Below are 16,300 nucleotides of genomic sequence, written 5' to 3'. Positions count from 1 at the left end.
CCACAGATTGAAATAAAGATTGACTACAGGATACTAGCTGGTGAAATAAAGTTACCTGAATCTGATCATTTATTCCCCAGTTGGGAGAATTTGGTGAAACATTTCTGTCTATCGTTATAGGCTTTGGGAAGTTCAACATTCTTATTTAAAGTGAATCATTTTTGAGAGTTTAAATTTGAGTCAGATATCCAAACCTTCAAAATTTAAGAATTTAGCTTTAAGAGTCTAATGTTCAAATCAGATAGCGGGTTAACTGGATTGGCAAAAAGCATATTTAGCCCTGGCCAGTGTGGCTCAGTTGGTTGGGCGTGGTCCCATGTACCAAAGGGTTGCCTGTTTGATTTCCGGTCAAGGAATTCAGTCTCCATCTCCGCTGGGGGGCGTGCAGGAAGGAAGCAGTTCAATGTTTCTCACATTGATGTTTCTCTCTCTCTTCTTCTTTCCCTAAAAATCAATAGACAAATATATTAAGCATATTTAATGAAAAACTTCTTCATCTATCTCCCTCTCAGTCATTTCTTAGGTAGTTTTCAGATTGCAAAGGACCAGGCCTTTCATATGCAAAAGCCTCTGCGCACAGCTTGGGTGGGGCAGGGTCTCAGGGGATCAACAGGGTGGAGCAAGCAGCTATGGCTGCTCCTCAGTCCACCCTAAGAGGCCCTGGGTCTCAGTGTCCCAGTATTTGCTGCAAATACCTCTGAGAGAAAGCCGCCCTCGAGTTCCGACCGATGCCAGACAGTCCAGTTTCTCCCCGTTGAGTCTGGGTCCCCAGAGACTCGCCCGAAACTGGAGTTCAGAGCAGTCGGGATCTGTGTCTCCCTCCCGATTCAAAAAGACAACCGTGTCTTCAGTTGCCAGCCCTTTCCACGTGCGCCTCTGTTCCTCTGCACTTTACTTCCGCACCTCCTCTGAGTCTCAGTGTGCTTTTCTCTTTCCTTCTAGTTGTAGAATTTCCACTCAGCCAGCCTTCCTGTGGTTCTGGATGATGTCTGTTTTGTCTTTTAGTTGTATTTTTGTGGTTTTTTTTGTTTGTTTTGTTTTGTTTTTGTTTTTTTAAAATATATTTTATTGATATTTTACAGAGAGGAAGGGAGAGGAATAGAGAGTCAGAAACATCGATGAGAGAGAAACATCGATCAGCTGCCTCCTGCACACTCCCCAATGGGGACATGCCCACAACCAAGGTGCATGCCCTTGACCGGAATCGAACCTGGGACCCTTCAGTCTGCAGGCCGATGCTCTATCCACTGAGCCAAACCGGTTAGGCTTAGTTGTATTTTTGAAGTGGTTGTGCGAGGCAGCAATTTCCGGTGTTTACCTATGCCGCCATCTTGGTTTCTCCTCAATCATTTCTTGAAAATGTTTCCTGGTGGCTTACATGGAAGTGGGAGGTAAATTCAAGCCAATCATTAACACATCTGGATTCATCTACATAACAGCTGTGGAAAGTCCTCCCCCACTTTATTTTCCACAAAGGCTTATTCAATTATCTAGTTAGTTTTATAATAGTTTTCCATTTTCTGATCCTAATGATCTATCCTTATTGGTAAATGTAAAATAGGCTTGCTGTTTTATTTTTAGAATTTTAACATCTTAAAATAATATGTAGGTAAGTCATTACATTTTAATTTAGTTAATTTTTTAAACATTTAAAAAACATTTTTATTGATTTTAGAGAGGGAGGGAGGAGAGAAACATTGACGAGAATGAGACATCAACAGGCTGCCTCCTGCACCCCCCCTCCTGGGAATTGAGAGCCCAAAACCCTGCATGTACCCTGACCAGGAATGGAACCGGTGACCTCTTGGCAAATGGGCTGACACTCAATCAACTGAGCCACAGCAGCCAGGCAATAGTTAATTTTATACTGCTGGAAAAATTTAAAGCAACAATAAACAACTACTATAAAATATAATTAACAAGCTATTGTGTAATACTCTCTAATTTCCACCCACCCCCCGCTCTCTATGAGTTACTAATGGTAACAGTATATTAGTTATTGCACAGCAATGTGTGCCAAGTGAGAGGACGTGAATTTACTAAGTTTGGAATTCATTAGTTCTGGTCTGTTACTGTAAATAACTAGCAGAAAACATGAACTGCAATATGAAACATTGAATGCGCACTGGTATCAGTGCACAGATACCAATAGGGATTTTTTTTTTTTTTTTTAAAGATGCTCTGTGTGTCAGGTGGAAGAGCAGGTCCTTGTTTAGAAGCACTGGCTATTTTATTTTATTTATTTATTTATTTATTTATTTATTATTTTTAATCCCTACCTGAGGATATGCTTATTGATTTTAAAGAGAGGGGAATGGATAGAGAGGATGAGGGAGAGAGAGAGAGAGAGAGAGAGAGAGAGAGAGAGAGGTGAGAGAGAACACTGATTGGTTTCCTTCCGTCCAGGCAACCTAGGTATACGCCCTGACCAGAAATCGAACCCGAAACCTTTCGGTATAAAGGACAACGCTCCAACCAAATGAGCGCACAGCCAGGGAGAAGCACAGGCTATTTTAGAAGACATGAGATCAACAATGTGTTCCTGTTTTCAGACTGAATTCTCCTTGGTCCGTGGAAGAGGAACGGTAGCTACCAACCCTGTTGAAAGAAGGCACTTTACTGCCATCTGCTGGAACACTGTTGCAATAAACTAGAAATCCCTGCAGTCGCAAAAGAGTAACACACTACACACAATATATTTTTTTAATTGTTTCCAAAATAACAGAAATGCCTGTGGTGTGACTGGCACCTCCTTAGGTATGGTGCTCTTGTGCAGCGCCCAACAGGAACAACTGTGCATGGTGACTGTGGAAAGCCTCACACAGATATGGGGGGAGGATTGGCTCCTGACAAAGAGGAAGACAGAGGCTTCTAGGAAGAGACCCACAGCCAGGAGCAGCAGAACCTGGGCGTTAGGAATGGGTTTTAGGACCATCTAACCCGTGCCTGGGGTAAGGGCTGGCAAATCAGGGTGGCAGGTGTTTTTGGAAGGTCATCAAATGTGGGCCAGGAGAGCCCGTTCACTCATCGGCGAGGCGCTGCATTCACCGTGTCCTTAGAGAACGCCCCCTCCTGCCTGAGCTTCCTCTGCACCTCGTGGGTGTGAGGGAGGCAGGAGCTGCTGCGCTCTGGGAGCCCTGCCCTTTTTGACCAGCCAGGTTTCTGAGAACTAGAGACTGGGGTCTCCAGGATGGGTCAGGATGGGGAGTGCAGGGATCATGTGCTATCATTGTAGGAGCAGAGATGGCTGAACTTCAGGGGTCTGTGCCCTGTGCTGGCCACAGTGGTATATCCCCTGCACCGGTGGCCTGGGGGACTCCAGGATCGCAGCTAAATGCCGGGAAGAACACTTAGGAGGGTCTCTCCTGACCCATAACCCACAACCTCTTGAATACGCCGAGTTCCCTCTACATCCCAAACTCCTGTCTTTTCCAAGGATTTCCATTGCCTGCCCCTTCTCAACCCTCCCATCTCTCTCACATTTGCATCCTGGATTTCTCTCACTTCTCTCCCCTACCCCCATCCCCAGCACATCCTTTTCCCCCTACTTCTCTTTTCCTTCTAGAACCATTTTTCCCACCCTCTCTTCCACACCCACCCATTTTCTTCCATCTCTTTCTCTTCGCTTCCTCCAACTTCCAACTCTTTCCAAGCTGTCCTTACAGTTCCCCTCACTTTCCCTTAGCCTCTCTTCCTCTGCCCCCTCATGTCCTAACCCTTCTTTTCCAGGTCCATTCCACTCCCCCATCCACCTCGGGTTGCCAGATCAAACAGAAGATGCTAATTTAAATACAAATTTCTGGTAAAGAATAGATAGTTTGTACTATAAGTATGTCTCAAGTATTTTATGGTGCATACTCAAAGATTATTTGTTGTTTATCTGAAATTAAAGTTTGTATTAAGTCACTTGTATTTTTATTTTGCTCAATCTGGCAACTCTACTCTTGTCTCTCCCCTACCTCCCTGCCCCCATTCACTCCACCCAGGCTGGTCTTAGAGATTCTGAAACTCTTAGGCAGGCAGTCCAGTGCCCCCCACTCCATCCAACGTAGCTCCTCACCGCCACTCTGGGCCTCCTCACAACCCAGCAACTAGAGCGTTATCAGCAGGCCACGCAGGGAACTTACAGGACATACACAGCTCTATAGTCAGTGTTAGTTTTGATAGGCACCTGAGCGCATTCATTGTTATATGGTTTATTTCATTGATTTATTTGTTTATCCTTAGGTCTTCACCACCCTGACTTGATTACTGTAGCTTTTAAATAAGCCTTGAAATAGAGTGGAATAGTCCTCCTCCTTTTCCTTCAAGATCATCATGGCTATTCCAGGTCCTTGCCATATAAATTTTGAAATCAACTTGTCAACTTCTACTTTAAAAAGTCTGCTGGGATTTTTATTGGGATTTTGTTGAATCAATAGGTACGTTTGGAGAGAATTGACAGGCTAACAATATGTTATAGCTCTCCATTTATATATGCCATTGATTTTTCAAAGTCAATTGTTTTATAGCATTTACTGCAGGCCCTGCATATCTCCCATTATATTTATTTAATTTTTAATCCTCACCTGAGGTTATGTTTATTGATTTTTAGAGAGAGAGGGAGGGAAGGAGAGAGAGAGAGAGAGAGAGAGAGAGAGAGAGAGAGAGAGAGACATCAATTGGTTGCCTCCTGCACGCCCTGACCGGGAATCAAACCAGTGATCTGTTGGTGTATGGGATGACGCTCCAACCAACAGAGCCACACCAGCCAGGGCCCATTACATTTATTTTTAAATACTTTAGTTCAAATCACTAAATGGCATTGCTTCAAAGTTTCATTTCACGATTGTTTGCTAATTTATAGAAATATAGTTGTTAAACATTGACCTTTTATAAACACTTAAGTATTTGGAAGTCAAGGGGAATCATAATACAGCAGATGCGGTAAAAAGTTAACATTTTCCCGACCGGCGTGGCTCTGCAGCTGAGCATTGACCTATGAACCAGGAGGTCATGGTTTGATTCCTGGTTGGGGCACATGCCCGGGTTGCAGGCTCGATCTCCAGTGCAGGAGGTGGCCGATCAATGACTCTCTCTTATCATTGATGCTTCTATCTTTCTCTCCCTCTCCTTTCCTCTCTGAAATCAATAAAAATATATTTTAAAAAATAAAATAAAATAGTCCTGAGTACAGGAGACTGTGCCCATATGGAGTCAGGGTGCACCACCCTTCCAGCACATGGATGTCTTCACCGTCTCAGAAGCTCACCAAACCCCACCATTCATGGAGGCTTCACTAGGTTAGCATGATTGAGTAAGTCTTTGGCCAATGGTGACTGAATTCAATCTCCAGCCCCTTTCCTCTCTCTGGAAGTTTGGGGAGGGGAATGGGGCTGAAAGTGCTAACCCTCCAGTTACCTGAACAGTTTTTCTGGCGAAGACCAGCCTCCATCCTGAAGCTATCTAGGCCCATTGCTGCCCACAGAGAGTTATCTTATTAGCATAAAAAGACAGCAAATTCCAAGCTGAGTTTTAGGAGCACCATGCCAGGAACCAGGGACAAAAACCAAATACATATATATTCTTTTATTGTATCACAAACAGTTTGGCATTAATTCTATCAGAAATATAAAGCTATTAACAAAGCTAAAAATTACATGGGAAAAGAGTTTCCTTCCAGTCATTAAGTAAAACATGAGCAAAAAGATCCTATAAACAAATTCATTTAAAAAAAAAAAAAAGAAAATCATTTGATTGAGACAAACAACACCTGCAGGTTCTTAAAGTTCACTTAGGTGTATCTTTTTAATACAATTGCACATTTCACCATAAGATTTCCTATGAATAACCCAATTCAGGTAGGTGGATTCTACAGATGGAATGAGGAATGTATGCAAACAGAGCAATGTGCGGTACACAGGACACTTAATAAATGTGGCCGTAGCCCTGGCTGGTGTGGCTCCATTGGTTGGACACCCCTCTGTGCACTGAATGGTTGCTGGTTTGATTCCCCATCAGAGCACATGTCTGGGTATTGGGTTCATTCCCGTGTGTGTGTGGGGGGCGGGGGAAGGGGTGCAGGAGGCAGCTAATCAATGTTTCACTCTCACATTGATTTTTTTCTCTCTCGCTCCCTCTCCATTCCTCTCTCTTTCAAAATCAATAAAATATTTTTAAAAATAAAAAATAAATGTAGCTATACCTATTCCTTCTTCATTGACTATCCAACTAAAATGTCATTTCGAATATATAATCCTTGCAAAATGCCTAACAAAATCCTTAATAGATGGCATATAATTTAAAAAATTTTTAATATTATTAATCCATATCTTTTTTTTCTTTTAAAAAAATATATTATTGATTTCAGATAGGAAGGGAGAGGGAGAGATAGAAACATCAATGATGAGAATCATTGATTGGCTGCCTCCTGCATGCCCCCTACTGGGGATTGAGCCTGCAACCCAGGCATGTGCCTTGACTGGAATCAAACCCGGGATCCTTCAGTCCACAGGCCAATGCTCTATCCACTGAGCCAAACTGGCTAGGGCTTAATCCATAGCTTTGAGTACTGCTTAACATTATGTCATATCCATTTTAATTAGCCATATAATATTCCATCACATGGATATAATACATATATGACCATTCAGTCTTGGGCCATAGTTATATACCACAAAACTACACTATCCAGCTCTAGCTGATTTGGCTCAGTAGATAGAGCGTCGGCCTGCAGACTAAAGGGTCCCGGGTTCGATTCCAGCCAAGGGCACATGCCTGGGTTGTGGGCTCAGTCCCCAGTAGGGGGCGTGCAGGAGGCAACCAATCAATGATTCTCTCTCATCATTGATGTTTCTATCCCTCTCTCCCTCTCCCTTCCTCTCTGAAATGTAGTTTATATATATATATATAAACGACACTATCCATACTCACCCTAAAGCAGGGGTCCTCAAACTACAGCCCGCCAAAAACATTTATCCGGCCCGCCCAGTGTTTTTGCCGCCGCTGCCTGTTGCTTAGCAGCCGACTAGTTTTGTTTTAAACTATAGTCCAGCCCTCCAACGGTCTGAGGGACAGTGAACTGGCCCCCTGTTTAAAAAGTTTGAGGACCCCTGCTCTAAAGGATGAACATTCAATCATCTTGTTACATTTGTACATCACATGCCAGTCATAGTCTCGCTAGCACTCAGACTGTCATACGCATACACTAAGGCCTTGTCATATGCACAGATACACAGACAACATAATGGCAAATGACAAGGAGACACATCTCTGCTATGATACTCAGACAGATGTCAACATGTACTCAATGTGTATAACACAGAGACCATCCACTCCAGATCTGTGGAGTCACACGCATGTTCATATGCATGCAATAGTTGTTACATACAGTCACAAAGACTTACTCTGGACCTGTTATGTACAGGTACTCACTTACACACAGCTGTCAACATAATTCCAGAGACAGACATATGCCCTGACTAGTCAGATGCTCAAGACACACACACACACACATACAGGTGTCTCTCTCCAATTTGAGGCACATGCCAGTCCTGTCTTGCCTAAAGATGATCCCACAAACAGCGTCTGTCAAACTGCATACGCCACTATTCACATGTACATAAGGACTGTTACATAGTCATAGAGTTACATCCTGGCCCTGTCACTTCCACAGACACAACAAACACAGACATTCACACAAAACGAGTATGTTACATACAGCCATGTACACATACCCTGGCCCTGTAACACACACAGGTGCCCCTTTCACACACTTTTCATACACTTATTTCTTATACTTTCTGTAGTTTGAATTTCAAAAGCAACAATAATTAACTCAATAATCTTAAGTCCAAATAAATATCTCATTTTGAAAGATTTTCTGCTGCCTTCTACTCTTTCAGCCACTTACTCTTTCTTGAAATACTCAATCACTTTAACTTAAAAAGACTTCTTCACTCCTTACTGTTTTATCTCCCACTGACAAGCATTAGAAAATGGAGTTACAGTTTTGAGTGACTAAAAAGTAAAAAAATGAGGAATTGGGGCATCAGAAAATGTGAAATTAGATCAATTTAAAATCCCAGCATAAGTATTTTTGTAAAATGTATTTCTTTTTATTTTGTAATTATAAAAGCAGTGTGCGTTTAGTACATAAAATAAGAAGATAAAGCAAGTAAAACAACAGGAGAAATACCCATTATCCTACAGAGAAAGAGACCAACATTCTCAACATTCTGCTGCAGAGGTTCCCAGATAATATTTGATGCACATAGTTCAGACTTTCTCCCACCATTCAAACATTTCATACTGGAATACTTTTAGCAACAGACTATGTTTGGATGTTGAAGTTGTACCAACTAATTCCTTTAAGTTGAATATTTAGGTTGCTCCTACTTTTCCACATAGCCAATCCCAGAGGACAGGAAGACGAAACCTAAATTTAGAAATAAAGCACTAAAAGATCTGAAAAGTGATGTTTTCAATGACCATTTTTTTTAAAAAAACATTGCAGACCAAATCCATTAGTTTGACAAATTATCTTATGGAATGATTTGTCCAGAGATAACTCCTGGACTCACCCATTTGCTGCAAGTTTTAGAAGCAGGTACAAGTCTTCAGTCCTAGAATAGCCAATGTGTGAAGAGTGATCAATGGGTACAGCAGCTCCAGGGACCATCGGTCAATCCAGCCCTCTTGCAATAGGAGGATTCCAGTCGAGTTCTACCCAATGTGTCAGGGACTCAAGCTTCTTCGGTCTTTTTCTTAGGCAGGGAATGCCAGGATATACGGACAATTGCACACCTGAGAGATTGTTAAAATTTTGAGGTATAGCAAACTATCCCAAAACATGATGGCTTAAAACAACTCTTCATGACTTCTCATGCGTTTGTAAACTGGCTGATGTTTCTTCTGGTCTGGACCAGCTTGGCTGGGGTTGGGTGATCTAGGATGGCTTCTGTCACCTATCTGGCCATTGTTAGGATGATTTGTATAGAAATGACTTAGCTGATATGACTACTTCTGCTCAATGAGATGCCATTTCATGTCCACATAATAAAAAACCCCCACATAACTTTGTGAGAATGTGGAGAAATTGGAACCTTCATATGTAGCTTGTAGGAATGTATAATGGTGCAGTTGCTGTGGAAAGCAGTCTGGCAGTTCTTCAAAAGAGTTACCACATGGCCCAGCAATTCCACTCCTAAGAGAAATGTACCCAAGAGAAATGAAAACATGTCCACATAAAAACTTGTACATGAATTTCATAGTATTGTTCATTAAAGCTATAAAGTGGAAACATTAAAATGTCCATCAACTAGTGAATGGATTAAAATATGGTCTATCTGTACAATGGAATATATATATATATAACTTAAGGATATGTTTTTATTGATTTTTAGAGAAAGAGGAAGGGAGAGAGAAACATCAATGTGAGAGAGAAACATTGATCAGTTGCCTCCTGTACGTGCCCCAACCAGGGATCAAGCCTGCAACCTAGGTATGTACCCTGATCAGGATCACACTCCAACCAACTGAGCCACCTGGCCAGGGCTGTAGAATAGAACACTATTTGGCAATAAAAATGAATGAAATACTGATTCATGCTATAATGTGAATGAACCTTGAACATATCATGCTAAGTAAAATAAGCCAGTCATGAAAAGTTGCAAATGGTATGATTTTATTTATATGTCATGTCCAGAGTAGGTAAATCTATAGAGACAAAAAATAAATTAGCCTCAGACTGGAAGTAGGTGCAGCAGTGGTAGCAGTAGTGGGGTAGTGACTGCTAGTGGGTACAGAGCTTTTTTTTTAGTTGATCAAACTGCTCTCAAATTGATTGTGATAATTACACAACTCTGTGATTTTCTAAAAACCACTGAATTGTATAATTTAATGCGTGAATTGTATGGCATGAGAATTATATCTCAATAAGGTTGTTATATAAAAAATCACATATGTTAATCAACAACCTTCTGGGAAAGTAACAGCCATCTCTCACACATGAAAACAGAGTTCACAGTAGTAATAGGCTACCAGAGTACTTGCCAAAATACAGATTGATTATATTATCATCTTTGTGTGAAGGCATGACATCTAAAGCACAAACCATGAAGTAAATAGTTAATTTAAATTCCAGAAAATGTAAAATGTTTCAGTGAACTTCCCTACCTCCAAGTTTAAAGAGCAAATAAACTAGGGGATATTATTTCAAATATGGGAAACGGAATTAATGGACTTAATTTTAAACAAATGAATATATAGATGAACGCAACAATCTATCAAATTTAAGATATGGGCTAAATATATGAATAGAAACTCGAAGGAAAAACTGAAAATGACGAATAAATATTTGAAAACATGTCTAAGCTTATGACAAAAGACATGGAAGTATTATAAAAATGAAATGTCATTATTGGTCTAGGGATTGGGAAAGATGAAAAAGGATAATATCCAATATTGAGGTTTTAAGGAAATAATCATAATCAATTCTAGTGGGAGATAATTTACAACCTCTCTGAGAGTTACTTTATATAAGCTAATACAAGCCTCTCTTATCCAGTAATCCATTTGTAGAAATATATTTCATGAGAATTATTGAAACATAATAAAAGGTACATAAAATGTTCTCTATGAGAATATTTAAAGTAGTGAAAATTGAGAATAACCTAAAGATAAAAAATGCAGGTGTATTAAATTTGATAGTCCATAAAATAAATATCCAGGAGTCATTAAAATGATAACATAGAATTACCCTGCCTGATGTGGAAGGATATGCATAAGATATTAGGAAATGAAAAATACTGGTTACATGAGAGTATGCAAGGTGCAACTACAGTTTTGGGAAAAAAAAGATATACATGGATAAACATTGAAAATTTAAGTACTTTAGAAGTTGTATTCTAAAACTAAAGTCTGGCTAATTTTAGCACATAAATAATCATCTTTCAACTTAGTTTCCTCACCATTAAATAGAATAATAACTCCTACTATCCAGACTTTTTAAATTTATTATTTTATTTTTCCCCATCACCATTTATCCCCTCTATGCCCTCTTCAACCTCCAACCCTACTCCCACCACAATCACCACACTGTTGTCAATACATCCCCCCAAAACCCTCCCCACCATAGCTGCCTGTCTGCTCTCTATGAGTCTGTCTCTATTTTGCTTGGTAGTTCAGTTTGTTCATTAAATTCCACATATGAGTGAAATAATATGGTGCTTGTCTTTCTCTGACGGCTTATTTCACTTAGCATAATGTTCTCCAGGTCCATCCATGCTGTCGTAAAGGGTAAAATTTTCTCCCTTTTTATGGCAGAATAATATTTCTTTGTGTAAATGTACCACAGATTTCTTTTAATCCACTCATCTATTGATGGACACTTGGGCTGCTTCTGAATCTTGGCTATTGTAAATAATGCCCCAATGAACATAGGGGCACATATATTCTTTAGAATTATGTTTATGGTTCCTTCGGATAAATTCCCAGAAGTAGAATCCCTGGGTCGTAAGGCATTCCGTTTTTAATTTTTTTGAGTTAAGTTCATACTGCTTTCCCCAGTGGCTGTACCAATCTGCATTCCCACCAATAGTCCCAAGGGTTCCCTTTTCTCCACATCCTTGCCAGCACTTGTTTGTTGATTTATTGATGATAGTCATTTTGACAGGTGTGAGGTGATATCTCATTGTGGTTTTAATTTGCATTTCTCTGATGATTAGTGATGTTGAGCATCTTTTCACATGTCTATTGGCCATTTGTATGTCCTCTGGAGAAGATCCAGACTGTTATTTATTTGTTGGTTTGAGAGAGAAACATCAATTTGTTGTTCCGCTTATTTATGCATTCACTGGTTGCTTCTTGTATGTGCCCTGACCGGGGATCGAATCTGAAACCTTGGTGTATCTGGACGTTACTCTAACCAACTGAGCTACCAGCCAGGGCTCCATACAGACTTAATAGAATAGTCCCATGACACTGAAACACAACCATCTAAGGTCAGATCCTTGTCTCACCATTTTAATAGCTGGGAGATCATGAGCAAGTTTTTAAATTGTGAGTATGCTTCATCTATTCTCATTGGCATAATCCTAGAGAATATTACCATATGCTGGGTGATCTTTTTTTTAACTAATATGAGTCATGTGTTAATGAATCTGGTACATGTAAGCACTCATCTAATTTTCTCTTCTTTTTTTTTAATCCTCACCCGAGGATATTTTTCCATTGATGTTTGTTTGTTTGCTTGTTTGTTTTTAATGATTTCAGAGAGGAAAGGAGAGGAAGAGATAGAAACATTAATGATGGGATAGGATCATCTATCAGCTGCCTCTTGCATGCCCCCTACTGGGGATCAAGCCCGAAACCCAGGCATATGCCCTGACCAGGAACTGAACCATGATCTGGTCCTGGTTCATAGGTAGACACTCAGCCACTGAGCCACTCGGGCCCTGGGATCTAGCTGGCAAATGAGGTACACACCCTTGACTGGAATTGAACCTGGGACCCTTCAGTCAGCAGGCCAACAGTCCATCCACCAAGCCACACCGGCTAGAACATTCATCTTATTTTCTTGGCCCAGTCATGATTCATCTTCCCTGCCCCTGAGCTGCTGGATCAAAACTGCCATTCTGTCATCAAAGAAGGAGATGGCTGTTGGGCGGGACACCTCCAGTGTCTGCCACACTGGGCAAAATATTCTTTACATGGAAAGAAAAAATAAAGACAATTGAAGACTTGCAGGGGCTCAACAATTATGTCAACCACTTCAACTGTCCAAGAAAACTCGCAGGGGAGGAGATCCAGCAGAATGACATTGAAATCAGAACTAAGTTTTCACGAAGGAGAGATGAGGTGAACACCTGGCAGTAATGCTCCTAAACCTTTGACCCTCTTTCAGTTCCTCTCAAAGTCTCCAGGCTCCTTCCCTTCCAGGGGACTTCACAATGCCAGGAATTCCCTCATCCCTGTCTTTGCCCAAGGATTCATTCTCAATCTTTCAAGCTGCAGCTTAATAATTAACCTCTCCTACAGGTCTTCCTTATATCCATATTTTAATCCTGATCACCCATCACTGGTTCCCCAAAACCCCTCTTCTTTTTCTTTTTATCACTCATCACATTGTATACTTTTAAGTTTTTTATATACAAACTAGAGGCCCGGTGCACGAAATTCGTGCAAAAAGTAGGCCTTCCTTCCCCCAGCTGCCGTCACCAGCTTCCCTCTGGCACCCCAGACCCGGGCTGGCTTCTCTCCAGCTGCCCACAGGCACCCGGGACCCGGGCTGGCTTCCCTCTGGCCCCGGCTTCGTCCTGAAGGATGTCCAGTCTAATTAGCATATTACCCTTTTATTATTATAGATTATTCTATGTCTGTGTCCCCTGGTCAAACAAAATGTTCATTGGACCAAGAATTTTGACTCTTAGATTGTTCATTGATAGCAGGGGTCAGAAAACCAGGGCCCACTGGCTAAATCCGGTCCACTGCCTGTTTTGTAAGGCGAATGGCTAAAAGTAAGAATGGTTTTTTACATTTTTAAGTGGTTGACAAAAGAAAGATGAACGTTCACTGTCCATAAAGTTTTATTGGAATACAGCTACACTGGAATGTTTACATATTGTCTGTGGCTGCTGGCCCATTGCAATGGCAGAGGTGAGTAGTTGCAACAGAGACCCTGTCTAAAATACTTATTAACTGGCCATTTTCAGGGAAAGTGTGCCAACTTCTGCTCTATATTCACTACAGAGACCAATGATGAAATCTAATGGTCCAAGTTGGGTGTGTCACTAAGGCATCAGACATTTACTTAAAGAGCTGGACTTTTAAAAAGCAATCACTTCCTCCCAACAATGGCAAAACAAGAGGCCCCTGTGGGGGCTAACAAGCAAACAGAATCCTGAAAAGGTCAAATTTGCCTCAGTTCATCAGGCAGGGAATCTAGACTGGTGCAATCACAGGGGTGAGGTGAGTAGCTTGTGGAGTCAGAAGGAGAGAAGGTGGCAGATGAAATGTCATACAGGCATGTGGGAGCGAGCCGCTGATGCTGTGCTTCCCCGGGTTCTGCACACGAGGCATGCAAGTCACCTCTGCTCCACTCGAGACACGTCATGCCACAGGGAAGTTTCTCTACAAAGTACATTGGTCTCTCTGGATTTTTCTCATCAAGGGCTAGTCATTGCTCATGCTATTATTATTAATTTTTATTACTACTAGAGGCCTGGTGCACAAAATTCATGCCCGGGGGCAGGGGTGTTCCTCAGCCAGGCCTGCACCCTCTCACAATCCAGGACCCTCTGGGGATGTCCGATTGCCAGTTTAGGCCCTCAGGGATTCCTGCGCGATTGGGCCTAAACCGGCAGTCGGACACCCTCTCGCAATCTGGGACCGCTGGCTCCTAACTGCTGGCCTGCCTGCCTGCCTGCCTGATTGCCCCTAACTGCTCGCCTGCCTGCCTGATCGCCCCTAACTGCTCACCTGCCTGCCTGATCGCCCCTAACCACTCTGCCTGCCTGCCTCATCACCCCTAACTGCCTGCCTGCCTGCCTCATCACCCCTAACCACTCGCCTGCCTGCCTCATTGCCCCTAACCACCTCTGCCTCAACCCCCGCCACCATGGAAGGACGTCCAGAAGGTCGTTTGACTGTCCAGTCTAATTAGCATATTATGCTTTTATTATTACAGATTTTTAACCTGGGACAACAGTTTCTCAGGGATATTCTGATATTCGTTTCCCCTGCAGACACTGTCATGGCTACCAGTGACATTATAATGGCTGCTCTGGTAGGAAATGGGATCGTGGTTTCCCCAAACTATAACTCGGGTGTAGGGCTTTCTCACACCCATAGGCATGAACCTTGGCAACAACTCACTCACCCTCCAGGTATCAGAGTTCTACTTGGTGAGTATGATTTTTTCTCCTCTTAGAAAGTGTCAGAAAAAGTAACTTTTGGTATTGGAGCTTTATCTTGAAATCCTAGTACGCTTTCTTACTTGGGGCAGGGGAGGGTGTGCCACATTAAATCTGAAGCTTATAGAGAAATCTGTGACCCTCATTATTTTTGTGTATTCAGTTATCCTCTTTCCCCTTCTTTTTCTTTTTGTTCTTGGCTTCCTGAGACCTCCTGTTCATCATTTCTCACTATTAGACTTGCCAGAATTCTATTCCTTTCCCTTCTAACCTCTTAAATATTTCCTTTAAAGTTGGGGACCACAGCACCTCTATTTTAAGAATATTATAGTCCTAACTGGTTTGGCTCAGTGGATAGAGCGTCGGCCTGCGGACTCAAGGGTCCCAGGTTCGATTCCAGTCAAGGGCATGTGCCTTGGTTGCGAGCACATCCCCGGTGGGGGGCATGCAGGAGGCAACTGATCGATGTTTCTCTCTCGTCAATGTTTCTGACTCTCTGTCCCTCTCCCTTCCTCTCTGTGAAAAATCAATAATATATATATATTTTTAAAAAGAATATTATAAGGAATAAATAAAATCATATACATGTCTGGTTTTCAGCATGGACATAGAGAATGTGGGTTCATTTTTTTATTGTTTTATCTGTGGTCAAGATTGGCTTTGGAAAAACATTCATAAACAGCTATCCCTTTGGATGATGTGAGGGCATAGCCCTCTTCTCCTCAGGTTCTTCTAAGACCACAGAAGGAGATGTAATTGTTGACTCTGAGTCTCTTAAGGTGAGACATATTCTTTAATTTATTTCCCAGAATCAATAATGGATATAAAGACACCCATTGACCAGAGCTGAGCCTGAGTCATAAAATGGGCCACGGCGCCCTGGATGGTTTGGCTCAGTGGATAGAGCATCAGCCTGCAGACCAAAGGGTCCCGGGTTAGATTCCGGTCAAGGGCATGTATCTCAGTTGCAGGCTCCTCCCCGGCCTGGGCCCTGGTCAGGGCTCCTGCAGGAGGCAACCAATCAATGTGTTTCTCTCACATTGATGTTTCTCTCTGTCTTTCCCTCTCTCTTCCATTCTTTTTAAAAATCAATGGAAAAATACCCTCGGGTGAGGATTAACAAAAACAAACAAACAAAAAATAAATAAATGAAGGTGATTAAATGTTTTTTTAAAAAAGGGGGGCCATGGCATTAAGACAGGAAATCCTGAGTTTAGGGCCCTAATTCTGGAAGGTTCCCTCTCAGATGCCCAGGTCTGAGCCACCCTGCCCTTGGTGCTGGAGAGGAAGTGGAACACACCAGTGAACAGATATGCCATGCCAGGGCAGGGCAGGGCCCAGCAAAGAGCCATTGAATATCGGGTTATTTTTAACATTGGGAACCACATGAAGGCTGCCACCTTGCTTTC

Source organism: Myotis yumanensis, unplaced genomic scaffold (genome assembly GCF_028538775.1).
Source record: "Myotis yumanensis isolate MYYU_CA2020_CCGP unplaced genomic scaffold, mMyoYum1.0.hap1 SCAF_23, whole genome shotgun sequence".
NCBI classification, from domain to species: domain Eukaryota; kingdom Metazoa; phylum Chordata; class Mammalia; order Chiroptera; family Vespertilionidae; genus Myotis; species Myotis yumanensis.
This window is presented reverse-complemented; position numbering follows the sequence as displayed.